Source organism: Oryzias melastigma, linkage group LG15 (genome assembly GCF_002922805.2).
Source record: "Oryzias melastigma strain HK-1 linkage group LG15, ASM292280v2, whole genome shotgun sequence".
Taxonomy (NCBI): domain Eukaryota; kingdom Metazoa; phylum Chordata; class Actinopteri; order Beloniformes; family Adrianichthyidae; genus Oryzias; species Oryzias melastigma.
In genome coordinates this window covers 3,898,984-3,906,228 of record NC_050526.1, presented here as the reverse complement: position 1 = coordinate 3,906,228, position 7,245 = coordinate 3,898,984, and the positions used below count along the sequence as shown (strand labels likewise).

Here is a 7,245-nt window from a genome sequence, read left to right as displayed (position 1 = left end):
AAAAAAAAAAAAAAAAAAAAACTTTGCTATCATGGTCAAGATAGTTCACTTATCTTATTCAAACTTTAAATTTCGCTGACCAATTTTGAACGTCTTTATCAATGACGGGTACAACACTTTTTACTGCTACTTTGGTATTTTGGCGTACGGCAAGACAGGTACTGAGTGGGTGACAGCTATGAAGGTACAGTGTTATGACTATTGATCTACTGTATATTAATGGATTGGAAATCATGCGACATACGTGCCAATCCATTAATATATATCAATGGTTATGACATACAACGTATTTTCCGGAGTATAAGTCGCGAGACCAAAAAATGTTTAACCAAGAAGAAGAAAGCCATATATAAGTTGCACTTTTGGGAGAAAAGTCTGATGTTTCAAAACAAATCCGGCAAGTCCAGCGTAGCTAAAAAAAATAATAAAAAACAACAATACTAATCTTTGATATGTATAAAAAAAATTTATAAAAGTTTAAGAGACCACCAATCCGATTCTCTTCCATGTTTGTTTTGGACGACACTTCTTCTGCCGCTGTCAGTAACGGATACTTCAGATACAGCGCCCTCTAGCGGTTGTTAGAGGAAACAACCGCTAGAGGTCAACTAATGTTTACTGAGAAAATAACAAATATATGAGCCTATTTATGTATGTAAAAAAAAAAATAAAATAAAATAAAATAAAAAATAAAAAGATTCGCACAAATAAGTCGCTCCTGGCTAACCTATGAAAAAATTGTGACTTATACTCCAGAAAATATAGTAGATTGTTGGGAAATCATGAAAAGCACTGCATATCACATTAAAATTTGATTAAATGAGTCTGCATTCATGCGACCACATTTAAATGAGTTGTTCCTCACCGTTGTTCCCCTACTCTGTCTACATCACATGATATAGCTCTGTGCTCGGAGTAGAACAACTGGACCAAAAGGGCCACCATAGCTGGTTATTAGCAGACCAACGTGGAGCGGCGATGCAACAGCAACTCAATAAATTATGTTCAGATGAATGCAGGCTCAATAAAACAACTTTTAATGTGATATACATCCTCTCTCTCACTTTTTTTCCTGACAATCTGTCAAAAACAGTTACTAGCATGCCTCATTGTTTTAGCATCCACAGTAACCGCCTTGCAGCATGCCTGTGCCGTACCAAAGTAGCAGTAAAAAGAGCTGTACCTGACATTGATACAGACGTTCAAAATTGGTCAGCAAAATAAAATGTTTTGTAAAGCGCAGAGCCTTCATCTTTCTCTTTTTGCTTTGCCCCGCCCCCCGTAACTGCTGGCCAATGACTGGAGAGATCTTTATGGTTTTGTTTACAAGCTTTAGTTCAATAAGGAATAGTCCGCTTGATTTGACAGCAGTCTGAATACAGACTAAACGCAGGGCTTGGGACTCGATCTGGACAAAATAAGACGATTTGGTCCGGAGCAAATAGTTTTTCCAGTCTGAATACACCCACAGACCAATCAGAAATGAACCGAGACCACCTCAAAAGATGGGTCCGAGAGCGGTTCCTGGTCCTGGACCAGAGTGCGCTCTGGTGTATTCAGACTGAAAATTTGTTCAGGATTATTGGGGAAAACAAGCAAACTAATCATAGACAAATTTTAAACCCTGATTTGTCAGTTTTGCTCTTAATCTGTGCAAATAAATATATTTAACATGTTTATTTTCCAATACTACTAAATTGCTATGTAGGGGTCTGCAATGAAATCCATCAAATATGTGGAGACAGCTAACAACTAAACCAAATCAGGAGTTGAAAGGTATAGTTTAGACAATACAGCATTCTTTTTTGAGAACTAAATTTGCAGCCAACTCTCTTATACATACTAGTTTGAAATTCAACTCCACAACCTTACAGTTTGTTTGACACCATCTGTGATTTAAATGGAAGAAGCTTCACTTACAGATCACCTGCAAAACGCCTGTTTATCTACTACGAAATCCAACTTGTAAATGTAACAAACCCGTAAAGGGTTTTTGTGCAGGAAAATACATCAATTTGGACAAAGGAATTGACAAGTTACACTGTTATTGATTGGATCGAGCATAAGCGCCATGAAAATAAGACATTTAGGAAGCAAATTTAAATGTTCATGTTCATAAAGTAGTGAAAACACGAAACAAAAGCAAGGTTTTAATGACCATCAAAGGCTGCGAGGCGCATAAATAAAATTACATTTAACAGATGTTTGTGGATTATTGCGCAAGACTGTGAAAACTATCATGAATCCTTAAATATAACTTTTTTTTTACATGTCTATGTAAATGATATTGTATTTTCTTTATCCAAAGCCTGTGAGAGCCTTTCCTTCTTTCTCCCTTCAAGTGAATCAAATTAACTCTTGTATGGTGGAAGTTTTACATACGACTGTGACCAAATCCAGTGGAGAGTTTCCCCATGTGGAAAACATATGGATGCATTTGGTGAGTTCTAATAAAAGAAACCAATAAAGTTAAGCGTTTGTTAACAGCTATCAGGTGTCTTAAGGATTGTTTAAGTATAAAATGTGAAAAGAAATGTTTTAATAATTTGAAGTTACATACTTAAAACTGTCATCACCCTAGTTTGGGGGATTTTTTTGTTCTATTATTGACCGTAGAATAATACTGTATATTTTTTTGTTGTTAAAAACATTATGGTTTGAGGAAAAAAATGACATAGGCCATTGTTGTAGGCGTCTGGATCTTTGGATTTGGACATCCTGAATGCACAAATCTAAGCAAAATAAAAGCTTAAACCACATTCAGAAAGGAATTTGTTATCATAATTTTGCATGAAAATGGAATAAAAGTGCAGCAGCAGAGTATTTATTAAGCTATTTAAATTATTCATACAATTAATTAAATTTCTTTTATAAACTATGGAAGTTTTTTATCATCAGAAATCTTTAAAAAGCTCATGTTTGTAAGGTTTTTAATACATTAAATTGATATAAAAAAAAAAAAAAAACGCTAGTGAGCTTGGTGTCCAAATAGCTTTTACAATCTAGAACACTAAATTGTTTCCCACTATGTAATTTTTTTAGGAAGTTATGGATTTGGAAGGGAATTCGTCCATCACTTCCTGATTTACTTTGAAAATCCTCACATGGCATCTCGTTTATAGCATCTCCACTTCCTGTCTCTGTTATCAGCTGCCGTTCCCAATAAGTTCCATCTGTGCCTTATCAATAGTGCTGCCACAAACGATTATTTTAAAAGTCGACTAATCACCGATTATTTTTTACGATTAGTCGACTAATCGCGTCATACGCAAGTGGATGTAAAACACACATCTTAAGCATAATTAGCTTTAAACTAACTAAAAACTAGATATATTCACATTAGCATTATTGTAGATAGAATGTAAGCTGAATTTGGTTGCAAAAGATGCTGGTGACAATGGCTGAAGATGCTGATAGCCTGCTAAAATATTAGTTAAAGGCCAAATTAGCCTAAAAAAAACCTAGATTAGCCAAAATGGCTAGCATGTATCTGAAATACTAGCTAAACTCCAAAATGGCCTGAATAAAAAATAACAAAAAAGCTTAAGTTAACCAAAAGCATGTAGCATGTAGCTGAACACAAAATAGCCTAAAAGACAAAAAAAAGCCAGAATTAGACAAAACAGCTAACATGTAGCTTAAATATTAGCTAAATTCCAAAATATCCTAAAAACTAAAACAAGCCGAAGTTAGATAAAAAAAAGCTAGCATGTGGCTAAACACAAAAATGGCCTAAAAAACGAAAAAAGCTTGAATTAGCCAAAACAGCAAACATGTTGCTTAAATATTAGCTAAATTGCGAAACAGTCTAAAACATCTTTAAAAAGCCTGTTAGCAAAAACAGCTAGCATGTAGCTAAAATTAAAACTCCAAAATAGCCTAAAAAACTTAATAAATGCCAAAATAGTCCAAGAATCTAGCAGAATATCATAATAACTTTCAATTTTACTAAATTCTGACTCCATATAATATAAAATAACGACTAATCGACTATTAAATTAGTCATCGACTATTTTAATAGTCGATTAGTCGTCGATTAGTCGACTAATCGTGGCAGCCCTACTTATCAACTCAGTGAACTTAGTCTAAAAAAATAATAAAAAAAGGTTACTCTTTGATTTTTTAATACTTTAATGCCTGAATTTATCTTTTTTTTTAACTTTCAAGTAATTAAGTAATTAAGGTAAGTATGAGCAGAAGTGCTTTGATGCATACATGCATGCAGGAGTTCAAATGTCGACTCCAGTCCATCAAATCCCTGCTTTCTACGGCATTCCAGATCCCAATCAGTGGACAGAACTCCAAAACAAACCGGAACTTAAGGATGACACTATTAGTGACAAAAGCAGCTTTTCAATCTTTCCTTCAGGCAAATTTTACAGTATAATTTTTCTAGTTATTTACATTGAGAAAGTTGCCATTTGTCAAAAAATTAGGGTCAAGAAGTATTTTTGATTGAGGCTAGGAAGGACAAAAGTTTGAATAAAGCCAAGAAAAATAACTTTTTTACTCTTTTTGCTTCCAGGAGCACCTGTATAAGTACTTTCTTGAAGTTTTCCAAGATATTCTGAATATAACTTTCACTTGGACGGATGGATGAAAACAAAGAAATTAAGTTTTTAAGATTTAAAAAGGGCTTTATAACAGAATCAGAAAAGCATAAAAAAGGACAGTTGTATATAACAGAAGCAGAAGGGATTTGAAGCAGTGAAGACAGGAAGGAAAACAAATGAAAGAAACAGGAGGAGAGGCAGACTGAGAGAAGAAAAAAAATATTTTAAAAATGATGCTTTAATATTCAATGTGGCTCGGACAAGTGGAAGAATGCGCTCATTCAGCAGATTTCTAGAGCTGTAGTCACAGAGTGCATTCTGCAACATCAACCGGCGCTGAATAAAAGTGCAGCTGAGGCTCTTCAAAGTATCAGAGAAAAATAAAAAAAGGATTAAGTTTCAGGAGATTGTCCTAAGAGCAATAGAGACGTGGCATCTGATCAATTCTGAGGCATAACGGAGTCTAAATGCATCACACATGTGCAGGAAAAGTGGGTCACTTTTAAACAAACAAACCCAAAAGTCACACTGATGTGTCCTACTTTCTGTTGCCAAAGCGAGACGATTCATTTACATTTCTAATGTGCAGAAATGAAATGAGATCATGCATGTTTTCCTAAAGTGGGGCCAGGTGGCGGGGCAGTTCAGTGTCCTCAGAGGAGGCTGGTGTTCCTGCTGCAAGCTGGAGCCAGAGTTGCTTTAAGAAAGCAGATGGTGCTGCAAACAGCATCTTTTTAAGTTCACGTTGATGTACCTTTTGTCTGGGTTTTTTATGTGCAGCTTAGGGAAAGTTTCCCTTGGAAAATCAGTAGCGCTCGCCACCGTCTGCTTCAGGCATGTGCTGGGAATGACTTAACCGTAGCAGTTACTAACATGACAGACAAACGGGATGATGCAGTCTGCACCCACACGTCCTCTGATGAACGTGTAAACCTTTCCCGAAAAACCAAGCTGCCAATTTTTTTTCTCCTGTCTACTTTAAACCGTCTCTGACAGAAGAGGACTTGTGGCTTTGAATGTGCGCCAGGAATTCCTTCATTTGACTGCAGAGAGTGATTTATGAGCGACGGGAGAAACACCGACATGGACAGAGATGAGAAGAAAAAATACAAGGGTGGACGTGCGGCAAGTTTTCAAGTTTTGAGCAGGGGCGGAGCTAAAGTTTTGCCAATTTTTGAATCAATATTTGCATCATTATTGACAAAAGTTAAGGATTCATCAATACTATCTTTTTTAAGCATTCAAAATATCAGCTAAAATTTATAACAGCAATTACACATTTTATTCTGTAGCTGATACTTGTGGGGGTTTTTTTCTTTTAAATTCAAGATGGCCGCTTCTTTCCCGAAACTTCTGTGGTGGTTTTTGACTAAATCTGGTTGCAGGTGTTAGAAAATTTGTAAGGATCACTCGAGGAAAAGTTCCCTTATCCCATATTGTGGAAAAACGTGGGTAAAAAAAAAAAGATGCCAAATCCATTTTTTAGTACAAAAGTGGACACCACGCCATAGATCAAGCGTCCATCCCATAATAGTTTTAGGACTTTTTTGGATACATCTGACACATGCGTTTTGGTTTCGTTCGTGCATTTTGTCATTTTCTTCTCTGCTCCATAAGTGATTTTCAGTTTGTTTATTTATTTGTACGTTTCGATCAACAGGATGTTATTGTCTTAGGGGGACGGGTCGTTCTCTACACCCAAAAATTATTTTAAACTGGGTTAGATGTGTGCAAATTTTGGGGAATGGTGCAGGGGTCAATTTTTTTTTGCTCAGAAAAATAAAAAAATAAACAAAAATGATAAAGTAAGATAGATTCTGACTACAAATATAGACACATTTGCAGCCAGATTGAGTTTCTCTGTGTGTATTTTGTAGGGATGCTATGATTAGTCGACTAATTGATGAGTAATCGACTATTAAAATAGTCAACGACTAATTTAATAGTCGATTAGTCGTTACTTCATATTATGTGGAGTCGGAGTGTAGTAAAGTTGAAAGTTATAATAGCATTCTGCTAGCTTTTTGGACTATTTTGGCATTTATGTAGGTTTTTTTAGTCTATTTTGGAGTTTAGCTAATATTTCAGCTGCATGCTAGCTGCTTTGGCTAACTTAAGCTTTTTAGTTTTTTGGTTGTTTTGAATATAGCAAATATTTCAGCTACATGCTAGCTCTTTTGGCTAATTTAGGATTTTTCCAGCTAATTTAGAGTTCAGCTAATATTTCTGCTACATGCTAGCTTTTTTGGCTAATATACACTTTTTTGATTTTGTTTTTTAGGCTATATTGGAGTTTAGCGAATATTTCAGCTACGTGAGCTGTTTTAGCCACATAATATTTTTTTCAATTTTTTTAGGCTAATTTGGCATTTAACTATCTATCTGCTAGCTATCTGCTTCAGTGTTTTCAGCTACCAATTTCAACATCTTCAGCTATCGTCACCAGCATCTTAAGTGGCTAAATTCAGCTTCATACTAACGTTATCGCATTGTGAATCTAGTTTTTAGTTATTTTAAAGCTAATGATGGTTAAGATGTGTGCTTTACGTCCTCTTTGCGCATGACACAATTAGTCGACTAATTGGAAAAAATAATCGGTGATAAGTCGACTACTAAAATAATCGTTTGTGGCAGCCCTAGTATTTTGTTTTCTTATACACACAGTACATTTTTGAAGTCTTTTGACATATTT

The 7,245-nt window shown here is 35.2% G+C and overlaps 1 protein-coding gene across 1 annotated transcript in view; it reads right to left on the bottom strand.

Annotated features, from left to right (window-relative positions):
* The window catches only part of LOC112162302 (serine protease HTRA1A), a 34,613-nt gene that overhangs the window by 26,030 nt on the left and 1,338 nt on the right, over nt 1-7,245 (bottom strand). The window lies entirely within an intron of this gene.